Below are 20,979 nucleotides of genomic sequence, written 5' to 3'. Positions count from 1 at the left end.
TTAAGATGATTTTAAAATGATGCTTGGTTTTTATGGAATCAAACAAAAAGATTTTTGTTGAGAAAAGCTGAGAAACAACATTCTTCTCCCAAAGAAACTGATTTTTAACAAAATGAGCCAACATACTTCTTTTTTAAAAGTTTCAATGTTTTCCATTTTCTTTTTAATTTCTGTTACTCTGTTTATCTTGCAAACAAGACATAGAAAAAGAATAAAAAATGAAAGAGAACTGAGGGAAGAAAAAGGAAACAAAAAAGAAAAGTAAAAACTAATCTGAAAATTTCATATTTTAAAATTATGGAATTTAATTTATTTTAATGGAGATACCATTTTCAGTCTTATCTGATTTGCTTTCATGAACAATAATTATGAAAGAAATATTACCTCTAGATTGTACTGTAGTAAACCTGGTCTCAATTTTCAAGCAGATTGAAACCACTCATGTTTAAACTGATTGAGGTTTGAAGCCATTTTGACCTGTTGACCTTTGACTTATCCAGCAGAAGCAAAAAGTTAATATTTTAAGTTCTACTTCAGGTAATGAATAATTCATGAATGAGGATTGAGTGCCTTGAATAAATAAGTAAAAATATTAATTTCAAGAATATGAGATTGAATAATAAAATAAATACTGTTTGAGAGAAATTCATCAATTATATTTTAATGAACATTACTGATAAAATTATCTTCCTTATTTGAAAGGAAAGAGGAAAACCTGTGTATCAGCTAAAAGTGACTTAAACAGGCCATGGGAATAACAATGAGTTTTATAATAAAAAATTAAGACAGGAAGGACAGAGCAAACTTTAAGACTCACATAGTTATTCAATATAGAGACATATATATACAACCTTTTCAAGATACATATGATATTTTATTACAAAATTATAAAATTGTATATAATTTATGTATTTTATACATATATCAACTGATCAGTGGCACTGTTTGTTGTGCTTTGAAATGCAGAATAGAAAGAGGTTAGTAGAGAGGATGAAGCAGGTTTACAAGTAAATAAAAAATATACTTGCTCTGAGAGTACTACGATGTTGTCCATACAACAGAGCTGAAATGCTTTGTGAAAAGTATACTCTCCTTTTGGTTTTTTTTTTTTGTAAATGGAATAATGCAATAACTGAGATTAAAAAGAGCATTGATAAAGGTGGGAAGACTTAGAAGGAAGAGCTAATTTTAATGCAGCATGAAACCTTTTCATTGTTCCTTGTCAAAGGAAGGGAGTTTCTATGAGCAGAAAATGGTTGAGTGGTTCTGCTTATGAAATGATGCCATATTCAAGGAGGAAGGCAACCAATGGAATGTTTTGAGGTTTTTTTCTGGTGTTCTTCAAAGAACTCTGAAGCTCCAGGAAAAAAAACATTCTGCTTTCTCTTTGTTTCCTGATTGAATCAGAGAAAAACCAAGAAATGCTGACACAAGATCTAGTGACTACAGATCTTCAGTTCAGCTGATCAGAATAAATGCTAGTACTTTATAGTAGCTGAGGTTGTCTCATTCCCCTTATTAGCATGATCTCGTGCTTGTGTCTTCTTCATCTATGCTGTCCTTCAATTTTAAAATAACAAGGTTTATTTTTTTACAATGGCCAAATTTCTTTGATTATAATATAATGTCTTAATATTTTCTTTAGGTCTCATCTTTTGGAGCGGAGATTTTATGTGCCCTGAACTTCACTACTTATGAAGTAGTAATAATAATAATAATAATATAATAATAATAAAATTATCAAAAAATATATTGATATCTTGCTACTATTTGTAAGGCACTTTGAACATTTACAGTTGGAAAATGCATGTAGAATAATTCCTTTTGCCTTGACTTGTCAAATCATTGGAGGTATTTGCTGTATTTCTCTGCAATGTGCATCCCCTGGAATAGCAAAGTATAGAGACAGATAGCAATAGCAATATGGATATCTCAACAGTAATTGTAATAATAGTGCAGTAATCTTAATAATAACATGGACCTCCTAGACCATCAACTTTAATGGAAAATTAGTATTAGAATAACATTTGATCTTTCTCTTCAGAGCTGTACAATGTTTGGGACAAGGTTCATACTTTCTGTGTATTGCCTGATTTGTTGCATTCTTGTACAGAAACAAATAATGAGCAAAGACATACCATTTAGGCCCGGGTGGAAACTCTCTTCAGACAACCACAAAGTGCTCCTCAGCCTCCCCTGTTTTCAAAGCTTTTACATTAACTAGTATTTTTAGTGCAAATCTTACATTGTAAAAACCTACTGGTTTATGTAGTCAATTTCTTCACAGGAAATACTGCTACATAATAAATTTGAACAATACTTTGGGAGAAAACAAGCAAAGCAATATTGTAACTGCATGCTCAGGGAAATGGATATAATAATTTCACCACCCTTATGTGCTATAAAAGATAAAGTATCAGTGCTTATTGTTTGGCAGGAAATATTTATTCACACAAAATTGCACAGGCCCAATGACTTGAGTTGACCACATTTTTTTTTTCCAAGTTAATCCACTACAGCAAAGTGAAAGGCCTGAGCAATATGTGCACCAAGCTTCTTCCCTTACCTCATTAAGAATACCTTAATGCAATCTTACTTTAAGCAAGGATCAGTCTCTCAGGCTTATGAAAGGGCCATTTCTCTTTGTCAGGGCTTTAAGCTCAAGTTTTCAAGGGCATAGATGTTCATATTCACAGCATAAGGAGGGACAGACCAACATGCAATAATTACACTAATGTCATAATAGGAAAAATTGGAGGGAGGGCACATAATATATGTGTTCTCATTACTTTGTAACATTTTGATTACCAACTAGGTTGTTCATTTGGAAAAATGAAATTAAACTGTGGTGACAAGACTTAGAGGTATATTCCAATGACATATTGGATCAGTTGTGAGGCATACTTTACTACTTAACAATTACAATTCTTGCTAATACATAGACAAAAATCTGAATTTTATACTTAATAATTGAAATGCAAAGGTTAAAAAATAGATAAAGCACCCTTCTTCTGGTGTAACTGTGCTAACCAAGAAATGCATATGATTATCCTTGGTAAGTTTATAAAATGTGAACTTCATTAAAAGTAATCTGATTAAATTGTGAAATTAATTATACTCAGCAGAAGGCACCAAACTGTGAGTTTCCATGCATGTTAATGAGTGATACATCCTGTACTCTTGCTCATTGAAGTTAAGCAAGGTGCAAATTCTGTACCTTAATGTTGTAGTACAGTCTTGGTCTGCTGAACATTTAAAGGTTCTGTTGGAATCTTTTGACTATATTTACTCATCCTATAAGACAAAATATGAATTACAATGCTAATGAAAAGATCCTCAAAACTGAAATAATTCATCCAATACAAGCAGATCAGAAAAATACACATTTTCTTTCATTTTAAAGGATTAACCTTAATTTTTCATTCACCCAAAAGGACTAATACACTTAAAATAATTAATTTCTAGTGATGAAAGAAAGCCACCGAAATAAGAATGAATTTTCACAGACAATGAATATACTCTGGATCTTCTTCTTGTGGCCAGGAGGATTGTCCTATATAGTTACTTTGGTACTAGAATTTGAAGTAACAAAGTAGTAGGTCTTGAGTGTTCTCAAGTATTAATAGATATGATGAAAAGCTGCTTTTCCTTATTTAATGCAAAGAATGGAGTATGGAATTTGTTGAAGATCTTTCCTTTTCAGGAAAAAAAATGAGTTATGACTATCCCACTCATTGATGGAGTCAGAATTCATTGGCATTGAGTTGGTTTGGGTGTAAGAAAATCAATATGGATATGTAGTGAAGTAGGTGGAGTAACTGTTCTCAAGAAGAGTTGAGAGAAATGCCTGTCAGGAATGATCCCCTAGCACTTTCTCCAGAGGTGTGATGGAGAACAGTGCAAAAGGTGGACTGTATGATCTCAGATTTCCTCTCAGTCTACAATTCTATGAGCTATGTACTCTCTTGAAGCTAATTATGTTATAGATTCAGTAATTATTTGTCTACAGAGTTGTCCAGTGCAATAAATCTCATGTCTTATTGGGCAATGCTTATACAATCAGGCAAATTTGGTGACTGAAATTACACACATCTTGGACTACTTCCTTCACGTTCTGAGGTTTTACTCAGCATTACATACCTGCAATGCTAATTGTTGGGATACATTCACACGTGCACAGAACTGTGTTCTAAAGTAAATATACTATCCTTACAAGAAAGTGTCTAAGAAAACATTAACCACTTATTTCTGACATATTTTGAATTACTATTGAACTTCCATTTCTGGCACTGTCACTCTTAGATGCAGCTAAACACAGCAGAGTAGGAAAAATCTCTCTTTGTCCCTTTCTCTTTGTGCATTGTAATTCAAATGAGCCATCAGAAAAGACATTTTGTACTGTACACGAAGCCATCCAAGACATCAGCAAAGGGGAAAACAGTTTTCTTGATAATATGATTTTTTTACCAGGGTGCTGGGTTTGTCAGTGTACTTTTCTTTCTTCTTCAAAGATCTGCAAGTTTATACCAGAAAAAGGCTGAGAAATGCGAAGGGGAGAAAGAACACATTTTAAATCTCGAAGCTGTCATCAGTGCAGTACTTTTCATAAACAGGACACTTTGAAGTAGGAGATGTATATTTGTACAAGTTTATACAACATCTAGGAAAGTAGGCCTTTAATTTTCAGTGAGGACTATGAACTATTGCGTTATAATTATTTAAAAACATTGTAGTTGTGTCTCCATCTCTGTGTACTTTTTCTTTAAATCTCTAGGGATTCTCTGCTGTTTATCACACCCAGCAGCTGCTTAATGTTGGTGTAAGAGGGGGCTGCAGGGCCACAAACTCGTTCTGTCTCCTCTTATGGATAATTTACTGCTGTGTTTTCTCATTCAGCCCTTCTTTTACCAGAAAAGGGGGCACAGGGGAAACTTCCTTATCTGTAAATAATGAATTTATCTGCATGAAAGCACAGTCTCCAGAAGGGTAAGAAGCCCTGTTTAAAGTCACAGAGGAGTATTCACCATCAAAACAGGTGTCTGGATGTCAAACGCAGGCTCCTTCTATAATGAGCATAGTTCATTACACATTTAAAAAATATAAGTACTTTGGATTTCAGCTGTAAAAACTACATATGTTTGCTGTTTCTCCCTCTCATTGTCCCTTTTCTTCCTACCACTTTCCTCTAGATGATGGATTTGGATGATTCTTGATCATGTTTGAAAAAGCTACACAAAAGGTGGCCAGTGAGGCTGCACCAGGGAGACTTTGGGCTTTTGGCATACAAGGACAGCTGTGGCAGAGTTCACAACATTACAGAAAGGCTGAAGTGGAAAGGCATCTCTAAAGATTGTGTGGTCCACACCCTTTGCTCAGATCAGAGCAGGATGTCCCATGAGGTTTTGAATAGCTCCAAGAACAGAGACTCTTCAGCCTCTCTGGGCAACCTGTGCCAGTGGTGATTTACAAGTGGAATTATTGAATCTATACTCATACAACTATTAAATCTATTCTAATTAGATAAAAAAACATATGTAACGTGCCTATATTACACTTTCTACAAGCTCTATCTTAAATTAAAAAAAGAAAGGAAAGAAAGAAAAAGAAAAAAAAAAGCACATTAGTTCTCGCAGAAAAGCAGCAATATTAGAGTACTGTTATATACAATGCTCCCAAATCTTCATTCGCGAAGCCTAGCCATGATGATATACAATGCAACAAAACAACACCCCAAGAAAGAAAAGAGACATGCTTGACTTGAAGACAAAAAAGGAAGTACAAGTCCTTTGTTGGGGATTCATTTGAAAAGTGTACTCTAAAGGATATGTAGATGCATTAGCACTGGCATAAAAACAATTTTATGTAAAACTCATACAAGCTGCTTTTGTCACAAAATTAGCTGCCTTCAAAAAAATGTTTGTTATATTTCCCATAGGTGAAGTAATGCTTGAAACCATTATTTGGACATAATTTCTGTAATAAAACAAGGCTTCTGTTATTCAAAAAAATATTTGAATTCTGATTTTCATTCTTTACTACCCTATGGTAGTTTTTTGGTAGCCTTTGAAAGACAATATTCTACATTTAAAATAAATTTAAAATCAGTTCATGCTACCTAAGGGTCATAGTAAAGATTCTGTAGAATGAGAATGGAAGTTTAAATGTGTGTGGCAAAGATTTTTCTCCGGCAAAAATTTTTAGCTGTTTATAGGAAATAAAGGAATACAATTGAGACAGCACATGCACAGCAACAGAGGCTTGGATTGCAAGGCAAAGGATCCAGGGTTTTCCTTTGTTATTCTGTTGGTCATATGTGTAACAATCAGCACAATCTTTCCATCTGGAGGTAAGAAGGAGAAAAATGTAAAATGGAGAGGATGAAACCAGGATTCCCTTTTAAGGCCTTGAGCTCTGAGGGAGAATAAAATAGAGATAAGACAATGTCATTGACTGTTTTTTTATTTTTATATATTATTTATTGCCCATGTTTCTGATACAGAGGTTTTACATAGAGTGCACATTACAAATTCCCTATAGGCTTCATTAAACTCCTTAGTTGTTTGAGCTATGACTCTGTTAAACTGAGATGTTTAAGTCAAGTCTAGCTCCAACATTCTGAATTTTTCTCTTTTCTTCTGATCCATTTGTTGGGGGATCTTTTGTTATAACTAAAAACTGTGATCACAGCACTGATTGGCTATGTTCTATCAAAGCAAGTAGGGTGAGCTATCTGGGAAATGAACATATCCGTTGCCTACTTACTTTTATCATGGTTAGTATGTATGCAAGGGTTCCAAGGATACATTCATACACTTGGGTACTTGTGTATATATCTATACACGTGTATATATAATGTTATCTTAAAATGTTAAAATTTTTCTGTCAGTTTTTTATAGTCCAGGGGCAGATTATTCCAAGTCACACATCAGCAATGCCCTTGCAGTATTAGCCACTGTCATTTCCCATGAGTTGTTTGAAAGCACAAAGGTGTGTCTACAAAGCCCTTCAGTTGCACATCCATAGGGATTATAGATACTATATATGCATATACATGCTAAATATACCTCTATATACACATATTCTATGCATGTGTTTGCATATACTTGTATATATGCAGTGGGATGAGAACATTGTTGCCTCAGACGGCTATATTCTCTGTAAAAATTAACTCTTTTGCAACCTCTCTTTTTGTTAATTACTGAATGTGTGGATTTGACAGATGATATAGTTTATAGACTATTTCTAAATTAGAGAATTTCTAGACTTATAGTTTAATTTAGTTGTGCTTCATGTTACCTACATTGTATTGGCATAGAACACTAGAATGGGACTAGTACAGATTAAATAAAACCACATTAATTTAATAAAATAAAAACATATACACTCTTTGTACCACAAATAATTAGTCAGTGAAACTGCTTGACACAATATACTGTGCATAATTGCCTAATAGGATTTATATGACTAATTGTAATATCATGCATAATTGCATTAGCCAAGCTGGAAATGTAGAATGGATGCCAATACTCATGATGTGGGATAAAATATAAAATGTAAGCTTACTCGTTTAACAGAGTAGAAAGAAACGTTCCCCAAAGACATGTGATTGTATGATTATCAATTATGTATTTGGGTAGGCATAGATTTTAAGTCCAGAAGGAATTGTTCTGATAATGTCGTCTGATTACTGGATTAGTCTATATTTGTACTCCACTAGTCTAAATAGTCTAAAGATTTTGCTGATGATCCAAAGATGAGGTACAAAGATACTTCAAGTTTATGTAAAATTAAAATACCTTCTATTCAAAATCATTCATAATGGACAGCAGATGCTACAGAGAAATAGTTACCATATAGGCATAAACTCTGAATTTATGCAAGTTATATATATATTCTTGTGATTTGTCATCTCCAAGAGAGTATATAATTTTATGGCCTCATGCTGTATAAAAAATATTTAGAGATATTCTTTAGCATTTATTTAGGTTTTATCTGTGTCTGTTGTTTGATTTGAGCCTGATTCTTATTTTTCTTCTTTTACCAACTTTGCATCTTCTAATTTTCATTTTGTCTATTTATTCTTTTGTGTCTGCTTTATATCATCTTCTGTCATTTTGTTTCTACATAATTATTTTTATTTATTCATCTATTCCTTATTCTATGACTCAAGGATTGCTTCATTGCCAAAATCTTTCTTTACAGTCATTTTCAAAGAGCACTGGTCCTTGAGCTTCACCCTGTGTCTCTTTGCTGAGTTTTTTTCTACATTTACATTTCTCCACCTGCGGGATCATTAGCTTTCTCTCTGACTCCATTTCACCAGCTCAGCAATTATCTTTGTATTTTTTGAGTTCTGCATGTATAGTCAGTAAATCAATAAATGCTGGATTCTCATATGCAGAAGATTGAATTATTTTCTAAAATTCAAATCAAGCAAAGCTTTCCATCTCCCCTCCCTCTGCCTCTACTCTTCACAGACCGCGGGGTTCTAGTGCTGCTCTTCATCTCATTTTCGAGACTCTTTTTTTTCCCCTGATCCCTCTTGTCTCTCTAACCACACTAATAGAGTGCTCTGATTTTTTACCTACTAGACCGTTACCCCAAGTAATTCTGTCACAGGAAAGATTTTAGTATTATTTTTATCTAGGACAGGGACATTCATGGTATTAGAACGGTGTGAGAAGTCAGGTGTCTGGGCACAGCACCCCTTGATGCAAAGACAAGAGGCAGCATGACATGAGAGCGTGGAGATGAAAGGCTCTGTCTTGCTCTTGGAACTAGCAAACTCTTTGATCACAGACCAGTTGTAGCAAGGAGAGTCAGCATCAAATGCCCTTGATGATAGATTTTAAGATGTGGGTGGATAACGAACATCTGCCTTGATGTTTAGATCTGACCACAGGTCAATTTGATATTCATTTTATATCACATCCACCTAAGATAAGATATTCATCCCTCTTTTTCAATATTTTCTTTTACACTGTCTCTGCTGAGATTTCTTTTTCCTCTTTCTCTCTTACAATCCATTTTTCCTGTTGCTTTATCAATTTTCTTATTTTCTTTTCTTTTACCTGATTCGGGATATATTTTCATGTCTTCTGTGATATTTTTTTCAGTCTCTAATTTGCCTCTACCTTTCTTACAGTACTGACATGTGGTAATTGCTGAATTTGTTCCAGTGTCATGTGGTGTAAAAGGTTCCTCTTTAAATTACAGAAGTATGATTCTGATCTCATGTTGCTTAAAACCAATTCAGCTGATAATCTGAAAGGCATTTATCTTGATTTATTGTTAGTACAATGAGGTCAAGCCCTTTGAACACAGTATACCTGAAGCATTTCATTTTCTGTTTCAAGTGCTCTTAAAACAGATTAAATAATGTGATATATTCTGCTAACTCATGATATTTTACAAGGGAAGACTAAGCTTGACAATTTATTCTTTCAGGGACAATTTATTCTGTTGTGAGGATCAAGATTAATTTTAATTCCTAGACATAAGTGATCAAAATACCAATATTTATTTGTCTGTCACTTCAGACTTTTTCCAATACAAAGACTTTGCTGTCACAGGAATAGCAGTAGTTAGTTCTACTATTTTTACCACAAGAGCAGCAACTATAACACTGAAAACCTTGTATTTCATTTCCCTTATCCACTTGCAACTCAACTGTTTTGATCATCTTTATGCTTGACCTGACATATACATTTCACTCAAAAACTTTAATCTTCTGCTGTGGCAAAGATTATTTGTTCTCGAGGTGTTAGCCATGGGGTTCAGGCTTTGAACATACCCTCTTTTATTTTTTAAGAAAGTTTTTTACGGTTTATTGTCAGATTTGTCTTGAAAGTCTTCCACAGTGGCTAGGGCTATTTAATATTTTGTCTTCAAAACTCAGTCCATTCTCTCCTTATGCAGAATCAGGGATCTTCCCCTTCCAGTGATAAATAGATGCATCTTTGTTGTATTAGCAGTGTCCTCAACTTAACTGCCTAGTCAAAAGTTCTTTAATACGCAAAATTCTCTTCTTTTGAAGATACCTGTATTTCTTCAGCAGGCAGTAGATTTTTTTATCAAACTGTAAATTAAAAACAAAACTTTATATCTTTGCAATTAATATCTTTTAACTGATGTATTGCTCAATAAAAATCAGCCATTTAGGGCTGGCAACAGGTTTGAGATGGCTGATCCACAAATTCTTAGGCATATTAAAAAAATGTTTTGCAAAAAGTTCTGCAAGAGAAGCTAATGAGTTTCAGATAGCCTTTGACTGAAACAATAGTACTCTGTATGCAAAATATCTGAATGGATGTGGAGCTACTTCCAAAGACCTCTAGTGATTGTGAAGAAACATCTGGACTTACTTGCTATAGCTGTAGAGTTTATAGATTATGTTTATAAGAAGTTCTTAAATAGCATAATGAGTTTCATTTTAATGCTTGTGAAGATCATGATATTATTACATATTAAATGCAGTGTGTTAGTGCTAGGGACAAAATTGGGATTAGGAAATGGAGGTTCACAGTATCAGAATGCAAAGTCAGAGTGTGAACAGAGCCAAGGACTCTTCTCCTATCTGTTATGCAAAATACGTAAAAATTCTGTGCCTCAAACTGAGTCTTTAGTAGATGACTTCCTGGAAATCAGGGTCTGCTCCACCCAGTGAATGGCTAAAGGAGAAATCTGAGTAATGAGCTTGAATACCATGAACTCAGGTATAAGATTTATTTTCACATGTATTTGCAAAAAGATCAATTAGAGACTTTTAAATTTTTTTTTATTCAGAGAACTTTGAAAAAACATTGAAAATAGGGAATACTTGGAAATAAACTAATAGATTTTCCTCCAAAATAACCTATGTGTATTGAATGGGTATATAATTAAACTGAGATTACAGTATATTTATTACATTATAGTCGAAGGCCCCTGCTGTTTCAATTTACTAAGTAAAAGAGCAAATAAGAGAAAGTAAGCTTCAAGAGTACTCAAGTTTGTCCAGTTGCCTAAGAGCAGCAGAATTCACTTCCTACAGCAACCAGTAGTGCAGCTACTAACTGTGCTTGCATTGAGGTGTTGTGATTTGATCTGGAACTAATCACTATGACTTTTAGATAACTGGAAACCACACAGCTTACTTCCCAATCTATCCGTCTTGCCACTGCTGGTGTATTTGGTGGTTGAAGTCTTTCTACCAGCCACAAAGACTAGACACCTTAGAAATATCCATCCGTACACAAAAGAGAGCCTGAGGGAACCATGGAGCTGTTTGGTTTGACCACTGAACAGTGTCATATTTTTAAAATAAAGAAAATTAAATAAATAAAGTTTCCTTATACCAGATGTCCTGTCGTGAGAAATGTGTAACTTCCTGCTTACAAAGAATCTGTGCTGCAGAACCAGCCCCACCACCACTTGCATTCTAAAAATAATGCTGGGGAAAAATCAGAAAATACATTTTTTATACATAATATACAATTGCAGAAATGCCAGAAAGGGAAAATGAAGGTCCACCAAACCCTAATAAAACCTGACTTGTTATACGTACAGAACAAATAATAAAAATTACCTTTCTCATGCTACTATAAATGAGAAGGTTTTATGGAAAGAAGAATAAAATTGACAGAGCATGACAATGCTTCTTAGAATAATGTGCTTTTAAAAAAATCTCACTACAGATAATGTACTGGGCTGTCTGTCTGATGTTATAACAGTTTTCAAGATCTTACTGAAACAAAAAGCAGTGTATAAATATTTCTGAAAAATTTTACTGGTAAATAGGCAGCCTTAACTGACAATGTACTTATATTATTCATGAAAGTGAGGAATTTCACCACAGGTTTAGACTACAATTCAGATTTCTTATATAAGCAGTTGCTAAACTACTGTTATAGATTTTTGTGATAACTAATTATTAATATAATGGCCAGTCTTCACGAACGAAGATTTGGGGAAAGGTCTTTTACCTTTCCAGCCTGCGCAATGGATTTTTTAGGTGAGACACAGCCTGCGCTGAACTGAGCCCACCCTTTAATCCTAAGGTTCATCTGCTGGGGCCAAGCAAGCTTGGACAATGGCAGTGAGGTCCTCAGGACGTAGGTTTGTTTAGAGTGACCTTCTCATAGATGGATGGCCTCACAGGGCTAACGGGTTCCATCTGCCCAGGGGACTGGCTGGATTCGAACCTGGGTTGCAGCAGTGAGAGTCCTGCACGCTAACCACTAGGCCACCAGGGGTCCCCTAACTAATTATTAAAGCACCACTATTTATACTGCAGTGTTTACTTTAAAGTGAAGCAAGTAAAAAAATAAATAAGATATTACAGAGAACACAGCAGGAGATTTGACAATTTAGGAAATAATACAGTTTTTGATTTCCTAATCAAAACTGCTTCTGTTGCCATCATGAACAAACCAGCAATTAAGGCATGACAATAAAAGTCAAGACTTAATAAGTTATCAGGAATGGGAACATTAATAATTATAAATTCCAAAGTCAACTACAACTGCATTGGTGCAACAGGAAACCCAGGATTAAACTCAGGTAGTATGAGTTAAAGGAGTCTTTCTCACAAATAAGTCAAGTCTTAAAAGAAGGATGCATGTAAATCATGGTTTTTTTCTCTAATTTCTTAGCTTTTCTAAATTGCACTAGGAATCACATATTATTTGTAGAAGTAGTGCTAAGGCAACAGTAAAGATCAAAGCATGTGAGGAGGGCAACATTTCTGAAGCAAATTATACCTCCTGTAGCAAACATGAAAGAGAGGAAAAAAAAATTCAGAAAAAAAATCCAGAAAAAACCCACTGTGGCTAGTAGTTTCTTCATTAAATTCTGCCATGTCTCTCAAACATCTAAATTCGTGTTTCAGCCAACCTAGCAAAGATATATGTCCTTTCCTTACAAATCTTGCTCCTCCATTTTTGTTTAATTCATAGAGATTTTTTCTTGTTTCCTTACCCCCATTTTATGGTATGGAAGAATTCTGAAAAGCAACTGTAAAATTGATGATAGTGCTAATTATATGCTTCATTGTGCAAAACGGCAGAAAAGTCACATGAATTTAAAGATTGACTGATGAACAACACTTTTTCAAGGAAAAAAATACTTAACTAGTCAAATCGCCCAGAAATTCTAAGGTAATTTTTCAGTTTAAATACAGAAGATAATTCATGGGTAATATTCTAATGATTTATTTTATTCAAGTGTTTTTATTGTAATATAATAGTATTATGTTTTATTAGATCCCTGGAAACTCATCAAGTTCTTGATTATGTTGTATGCCTGTGCCATGAATATATGGGAAAAGAAAGAGATCTCTGCATCTCACTGGAGAAACATCTTTTCTATCTTTTCTCCCTAATCCTTTCCTCATATTTAGCAATCTGAAAAGATCAGGTGATCACTCCATCTTAATGTCTGAGCCTAACCTTTAGTCTGGGAACATTTAATCTGGAAAACTGACATTATGGATATTTAACATTCCACGAAACTTTCCCTCACAGGTCACAGAAAACACAAAGTGCTTGTTGGCTTCCAGAAAGGATGAAGAGAAATAAGTGCATCTTTGTATGAATTTCACATTTGACTGGAAGTCTGACAGCAAGGTATGTTATCCATTGAAGGACCTTTCACAACCTTCTTTTATTTCTGCCTGCTCTCAGAATTGCATACTGTCCTTCTAGCCAGCAGACTGTGTGGGATAAGCAATACTGTCTACAATTCAAGCAACAATTAGGACAGGTCCGTGCTCCTGCTGGTACATAAACATATCACAACAGAGGCACAAGGACGTGAGAAGACCCTTTGGAGGGACCTGCCACTCAAAATAAGAGCAAGACTCACATCATTTACTGGCAGCAATTCCTAGCCTGACCTGTTCCTCCCAAACTCTGCCCAGATGGCTCAGGTCAAATCTCAGGAGGAGAACGTGCTGAGGAGGACGTGCAAGTTCATGCGCTGAGAGCATCTTTCCTTCTTCTTAGGTAGTTTCCTAGAATAGCCCCAGATTCCCAATATCTCAGACCTCTAATATTTTCTTCATATCCTAATTAAATGAAAATAAAATTACGGATTGTTGCTTGCATGATACATTTTCCTTTCCCTAACTTATGTCAGCATTCAAAAAAATTTTTCTGGACTAAATGTTTCATTAATTTTACCCTTGGCAAATAGGTGAGTATGGAGCAATCAAGCAGTAAAAATAATGATTGGTATGGAATTATCATATCATGGCTAGGCTTCGCGAACAAAGATTTGGGAAGGGCTCTACCCACGTTTCTTGCAAGCACGTTGGTGGCTAAAAAAGCCAATACGAGAAAGGCAAGTCCGGTTGCAAAAGACACAGCAGAAAGACTCCTTAGATGGTATATTCTGCAAGGTTCGATTCTTTCTGCGTTGTCTTTTCTCCTCAAGGGTGATCCTGTGTGCTTTCTCAAAAGCATCAGCAGCGTTATAAATGGACTGTCTCCAGGCCTCCCGGTTAGAGGCCAGAGTAGACCAGTTATGGTGATCAATATGCCCGAGGCTGAGTTGTTGCTTCAGGGAGTCCTTGTATCTTTTCTTCGGGGCTCCTCTCTTGCGGCAGCCGGAGGCAAGTTCACCATAAAGCAGGATCTTAGGGAGGCGGTGGTCCTTCATCCTGGAGACGTGCCCTGCCCAGCGCAGTTGCGTTCTCAGTAGCATGGCCTCAATACTTGTGATTGCTGCCTGTTCAAGAACAGATGTATTGGTCACATAATCTGACCAGTGGATGTTCAGGATTGTACGGAGACAGCGTTGATGGAAGCGTTCTAGGAGACGCAGGTGGTGGCGGTAGATGATCCATGATTCGGAACCATATAAAAGAGTAGACAGCACAATGGCTCTGTAAACACTGATCTTGGTACTTTCCTTCAAGTGTTTATTACGCCATACTCTTTTATGGAGTTTTCCAAAAGCACTATATGCCTTCGCTAACCTGTTGTCTATCTCCCCGTCAATCTTACCATCTGAGGAGATGAGGCTGCCTAAGTAATTAAACTGTTGGACTGATTTGAGTTCTGACTGGCCGATGGTGATGTGGGGATGATGGAGGACTTCCTGAGGTGCAGGTTGATGGAGAACTTCAGTCTTCTTTAAGCTGACTTCCAGCCCAAAGAGCTCAGCAGCATCTGCGAAGCAGGATGTTAAACGCTGCAGGGCTGCTTCTGTGTGGGCGACAAGGGCAGCATCATCAGCATAAAGCAGCTCCCAGACAAGATGGTTTAGGGTCTTAGTGTGGGCCTTCAGTCGCCTTAGGTTGAATAGGCTTCCATCAGTACGATATCGAATGTAGATACCGTCCTGATCATCGAGGTCTGCCATGGACCTTTGGAGCATCATGGTGAAAAAGACTGTGAATAAGGTGGGAGCGAGAACGCAGCCTTGTTTCACACCATCCTTTATTAGAAAGGGCTCAGAAAGTGTGTTGCCATATCTGACTTGGCTGTGCTGATCCTCATGAAGTGAGATGATCATTTTAAGGAACTTGGGGGGACAACCTAAACGTTCCAAAATCTGCCAAAGACCTTTTCTGTTCACAGTATCGAAAGCCTTGGTGAGGTTGACAAAGGTTACATAGAGACCTTTGTTCTGTTCCCTACACTTCTCTTGCAGTTGTCTGAGAACAAATATCATGTCTGTGGTGCTCCTGTTGGCTCTGAAGCCACACTGAGATTCAGGTAGAATTTCTTCTGCTATAGCGGGTATTAGTCTGTTCAGGAGTATTCTTGCCAGGATTTTGCCAGCAATGGAGAGCAGAGTAATACCACAGTAATTTGAGCAGTCTGATTTAGTGCCTTTCTTCTTATACAAGGTGATGATGACTGTCCTTTTAAAATACAATTCCTAGACATGCCATAGAAATCAATAAATTGGGAAAAAAAAATTATACAAGCAGTATTTACTTAACCAGAATAAATCTTCATTTTATCACTCATGGTTAGTGAAATCCCTTTTCATGGCTTGTTATCATTATTTATTTATCTATCTTCTTTTCTCTTTCATTTTCTGTCTCCATCCAGTACTCAACATGTGGGCACATACATAGACATTTTCCTTATTTTTTTTAATTAATTTCCTAAGAATTCCTAAAATTTGCACTTTTGACAACTACTGGAAATAAAGAAGACTTACTTAAAAGTCTTAAATCAGGTTTTACCGTAAGACCATTACATCTCCTCATATGCAGGGAAAATAGGAAGGGTGTATGTTGATGTGGAGAGGTGCACATCTTATTTTAAAACTTTCCTTTTTGGCTGTCAAATGTAAATACATATAGAAAATTAATCAGCAAAATGAAATCTGCTTTTTCTCTAGTCTAAAGAAAGAAAAAAAATCATGCTTAGTTTCAGTGTAATCAATTTAGTTATTTTTTCTGGAAATACATTAATTTTGTAATACAGCGTACAAACTATTTTTTAAAAAAGCTAAGAAAAAAAGAATAAATCAAATAATTATTTAGAACCTGACATGTATTTTTCACTTGGTTATTGGAAACTTAAAACCAAAGGAAAATTCTGCTATCTGGCTTTGGATTCATTATTTAAATGAAGTATTCAGAAAAAAAAAAAGAGAACATATAACAGTTTAAAACACAAAAACCTCTAAATAAGGAGAAACTTTCTACTAAATATATGTATATCAAAGAAGAATAAGAGATTAAGGATTTATATTGAATGTATTTGAAAAATCTAATTCACATGAGGTTTATGAAGTTCCCATGTCAGGTCTTTTCCAGCTGAGTCAATTCTCAGAATATGGTGATGGAAAACGTTTAGACTACCATTTTCTACAACTGCTGGCTCCAGAAAGAAGAACTGGCAGAATAATCAGAACTTAAATGACTTTTCTACTTCAAAACTAGTAAATCAAGAGCAACCCCAGGCTGTTGGGTTCAGGCCTCCATCACCCTAAGCAACCACATACTACAAAGCTGTTGCTTTTAGGTACAAGTTGATATTAAGTAGCTGTCGCATTTCAGGCATGCGACCAAACGGACTTTGAAGTCTGCAGTAGTATAGCTCTTAAATGTATGATTTCCAAGGTTTCTCTTAAAACCATCCTATAGTACTGTATGTGTCCTGGTTAGAACGGCTGGGACCAATTCATCACTGGATGGGTGTAACCCAAAACTGTGTATTCTATAGCCTCCATGCCATTTCCCAAAAACTGTTGTCAGTAGAGGCCTGCAAGGTGGGAAGATGTTCCTGTACCCTTCTATGGAATTCCCCGCTCTGATACCCTTTTATGGAATTCCCCGCTCTGATACCCTTATATGGAATTCCCCGCTCTGATACCCTTTTATGGAGGAGGGACTGAGCATTCGCATGCCCTTTTATGGAATTCCCTACTCTGAGGGAGGGACTGAGCACTCCCGCCTGAACTGGAGAGAGTATATAACTGGGAGTTTCAGAACCTTGCCACCTCTAGTGGGATCCAGAGGAAGATTGCAGACCACTGCCTTCAACTAGACTGCAGACCACTGCCTTCAACTAGACTGCAGACCACTGCCTTCAACCAGACTGGGACCACCACCCTCGACTGGACTGCAATCACCACTTCTGACCAGACTGCAGCAGCTCTCCCACCAGCAGGTTTATCCCCTCTCCCTTTGCTTTGGACTCGGGGGTGGGCCAAGGTACACCACTTTTGTTCATACCCCAGGGTGCTGGTTTATACATTTGGGTTTTGTGGGTTAAAACCAATTGTCTGTCTGTATAATTGTACTTATTGCATTATTTTAATAAATTGTTATTCTGACTTATAAATCTCTCTTTTGAATTGAGTTCATTTTCCCTTGCTGGTTAACTTTTAAACCAGCACAGTATGTTATTCCAAATACATGGATTTCTACATCAGCACAAGTGAGAAACACTACTGAAAGGTATTCCCTCTTTTTCTAGTACAGTTTAACTTGTGGAATGTAAGGATCAAGATCTAACTGCACTGGAACTGGTTTTGCCCCACAGGGCTCTATATGTTTATTATAGGATTTCTCACCATTGAGGAGAGCATTCCTTGCTTTCAGTGAGTTTGTGTCAACATAGGTCCCACTCATTGCTACAGTGTAAAAAGAACTTTCAGATTTTAGCAACGTATAATGAATATCCTGTTAACTGTGTCTCCCTCTATCTCACCTCTGTCTTCAATGGGAACACACTAGCTAGAAGTGTTATGTAAGTCAGGAATAAATAAAAGAAATCTGTACAAAAAAATCTGTAAGCTTTCTACATAAAGCAATTATTTATTATCCCATTAAAATAAGCAAATAAATCACTCCTAATCAAAATATGCCCTAAGTCAAGACTTCCCATTAAAAAAAAACATCCTATAAACTTTTGATTGGGGAAAGGAAAATGTTTCAGAAAAGAATTTTTCTTTCTATCTCTGTAGTGTTTATCACGCTGCCCAAAACTGTTGGCATCCCAATTCCTTTGTGTTTCCCTAGTGAGTATATAATGACTTCACATAAACAGTTCATCTTCCTTAGAGTTATTGACAAAATTCTAAAATTCCTTTTCATTTACCTGTCAGCTAAAAGTATTTATCCAGCTCCTGATTTTAAAGGTTGTAAAATCCCTTAAGAATAATAGTAGTATAGGCACCTGTGTCACACCAATTTTTAAGCCAGAGGTTCTTCTAGGCAAATATGTTTTTCATTGCTTCTTGATCTCCTGCAAAGTCAGCTAAGCTTCCATGTGGATTGTTCCTCAGGGTAAGATTAAAAAGAACAGAAAATATGCTTTACTTTAAAGCTATTGTTTCTGCTGGAACTCTACAGTAATAAGCAAGTTGTGCATCGAGGGGAAAAAACCAAACAGTTGCATGGAGGAAAGAAGATATACTAAATAAGCCAGTAATGACAATTATCTGTTCAGAAATTACATTTTTATTCAGTATATACTTTTTCCTTATTACTTCTCTTCTGCTTTATTGTTGGCCTAACCTCTTACACTGTCTGTACTTATAAAAGCACACAAAACAGAGTTTCATTTCTGGCAAAGAAGTCAGGAACTTGGGTCAAAGCGTTTATTCTGTCCTGTGCTGAAGCCAATTAAACTAACTTGCTTGTGATGGCACTGTACCACAGTAAGCCAGGTGCTTCACAGGTCATTTAATGTAGTTTTGGTGTAACACTCCTCAAAAATGAATATTTCATTGCTTCTTATGCTTCTGGATGTGTGACAAAGAAGGAATCAGTATTACTACACAATTTTTTTTGTTACTATTATTTGATGAGATGGCTGTCATTTACAGAGAAAAACTGGTATGCCTTCATTAAGAGACACAAGAAAGTACTTTCAGTGTGAGTTATAACAGTTATATGCTTAATGGGCAAACATGATTGAAAATCTTCCACAGATTATTTATTAGCATATGTGAATATTGTGTATTATAGCTAACTAGACAAATTAAATATCTTCTTTCTTTATTTCCAGTCTGAGAAGATCTACTGAATATTTTGACATTTCAGTCAAGGATAACAGAAAATGTGAGTGCTCATTAGCAGATTTCAACGTTTATAACAGAAAAGAAAAAATGCAAACAGATTTTTACACATATTATTGGATACAAATATGACATCTGGGTCACTGCTCTATTTTTTATGACATTTCTGTGCTAAGATGAGAGGAAGTATGGATGCATGGACAAATATGACTGACAGTCAGAAGAGATACATTTTGTGTTTTTCTCCACCACAGGAATTCTGGAAGCTCTTTTAAAGGCCATCTGACACATTTGTGTCAAAACCTTTTCCAGCTACAGTGGGATTTTTGGCCCTTAAAACAAGTGTCAGGTTTGTGGTGGAGTCTATTACAAGTGCAGATATTGAGGATAGATGTGATGAAAGACCTGTTCAAAAAGACACTCTGTCTAACAAGATTTCAAGCAGCTCTGGGTAGGACAGATGCACAAGAAAAAGTAACCGCAGATGGGCAGTCTTTGCACCAGAGATGGGCATTTTTGGTGTGAGTTTGATTTTGAGCATGAGGCAAAGCCTCAGGGCACATGGTGCCTGGGGAGAGGAAGAAGCTTATGGTGGTGACTTTTGGGAGCAGCGTGAGCCAAGTGGGTTTAGATTGCCCATGGATCAACACTGCTGAGGAGGGCATGCTTAGGGTTCATATCCTGCACAGCCAGGGTTCTTGAACACCTTCAAATGGGCTTCAACCCCCTGGGGAATCTCCATTGGGAGCATCCATTAGCAAGACAGAGAAATTCCTGAGCATATTCATACCTCTGTGGATAGTAACCCTTACCTCAGTGCATTATTTGGGGTGATGTCTTCATCAGAACACTGACAGGAGCTCCTCTTTTTAAACACTTCAAAGAAAGAAGGAATTGTTGGTTCCTATCCCAAATGCAATAACCAAGTGTTTACAGCACTGAGAAAACATGACTCGCCTCCACGCATGTGCCCTAATCACTGGGCCATAATGGAATAATATAGCCAACCACTCTTTTTAAAACTACCAGTGAAAGAAAAAAAGGAAAGAAAGGGAAAGAAGGTTTGGGAAGTGAAGGGAAGGTTTGGTGAGGGAGGGTTTGGGAAGGTTTGGAGGGAAGGAAGGAACGGAGGAAGGGAAAGAAGGAAGGAAGGAGAGAAAGAAAGAAGGAAAGAGAGAGAGAAAGAAAGAGAAAGGAAAGAAAGAAAGAGAAAGGAAAGAAAGAAAGAAAGAAAAGAAAGAAGGAAAGAAAAAGAAAGAGAGAAAGAAAAGAAAGAAAGAGAAAGAAAGGAAAGAAAGAAAGAAAAAGAAAGAAAGAAAGAGAGAAAGAAAGAAAGAAAGAAGGAAAGAAAGAAAGGAAGAAAGAAAGAAACGAAGGAAGAAAGGAAGAAAGGAAGGAAGAAAGAAAGAAAAGAAGAAAGGAAGAAAGAAAGGAAGGAAGGAAGAAAGAAAGGAAGGAAGAAAGAAAGAAAGAAAGGAAGAAAGAAAAAGAAAGAAAGAAGGAAGGAAGGAA

The 20,979-nt window shown here is 36.1% G+C and overlaps 1 long non-coding RNA gene across 1 annotated transcript in view; it reads left to right on the top strand.

The window, feature by feature from the left end:
- The window catches only part of LOC113968231, a 138,225-nt gene that overhangs the window by 69,403 nt on the left and 47,843 nt on the right, over nt 1-20,979 (top strand). Inside the window, exons 2-3 of the long non-coding RNA XR_003534443.1 lie at nt 13,503-13,604; nt 19,458-19,510. This is a non-coding gene — a long non-coding RNA (uncharacterized LOC113968231). The remainder of the gene's footprint in view (nt 1-13,502; nt 13,605-19,457; nt 19,511-20,979) is intronic.

The sequence above is a fragment of the Neopelma chrysocephalum genome, unplaced genomic scaffold (assembly GCF_003984885.1).
Source record: "Neopelma chrysocephalum unplaced genomic scaffold, ASM398488v2 Primary Assembly neopelma1_23, whole genome shotgun sequence".
Taxonomy (NCBI): domain Eukaryota; kingdom Metazoa; phylum Chordata; class Aves; order Passeriformes; family Pipridae; genus Neopelma; species Neopelma chrysocephalum.
This window is presented reverse-complemented; position numbering and strand designations above follow the sequence as displayed.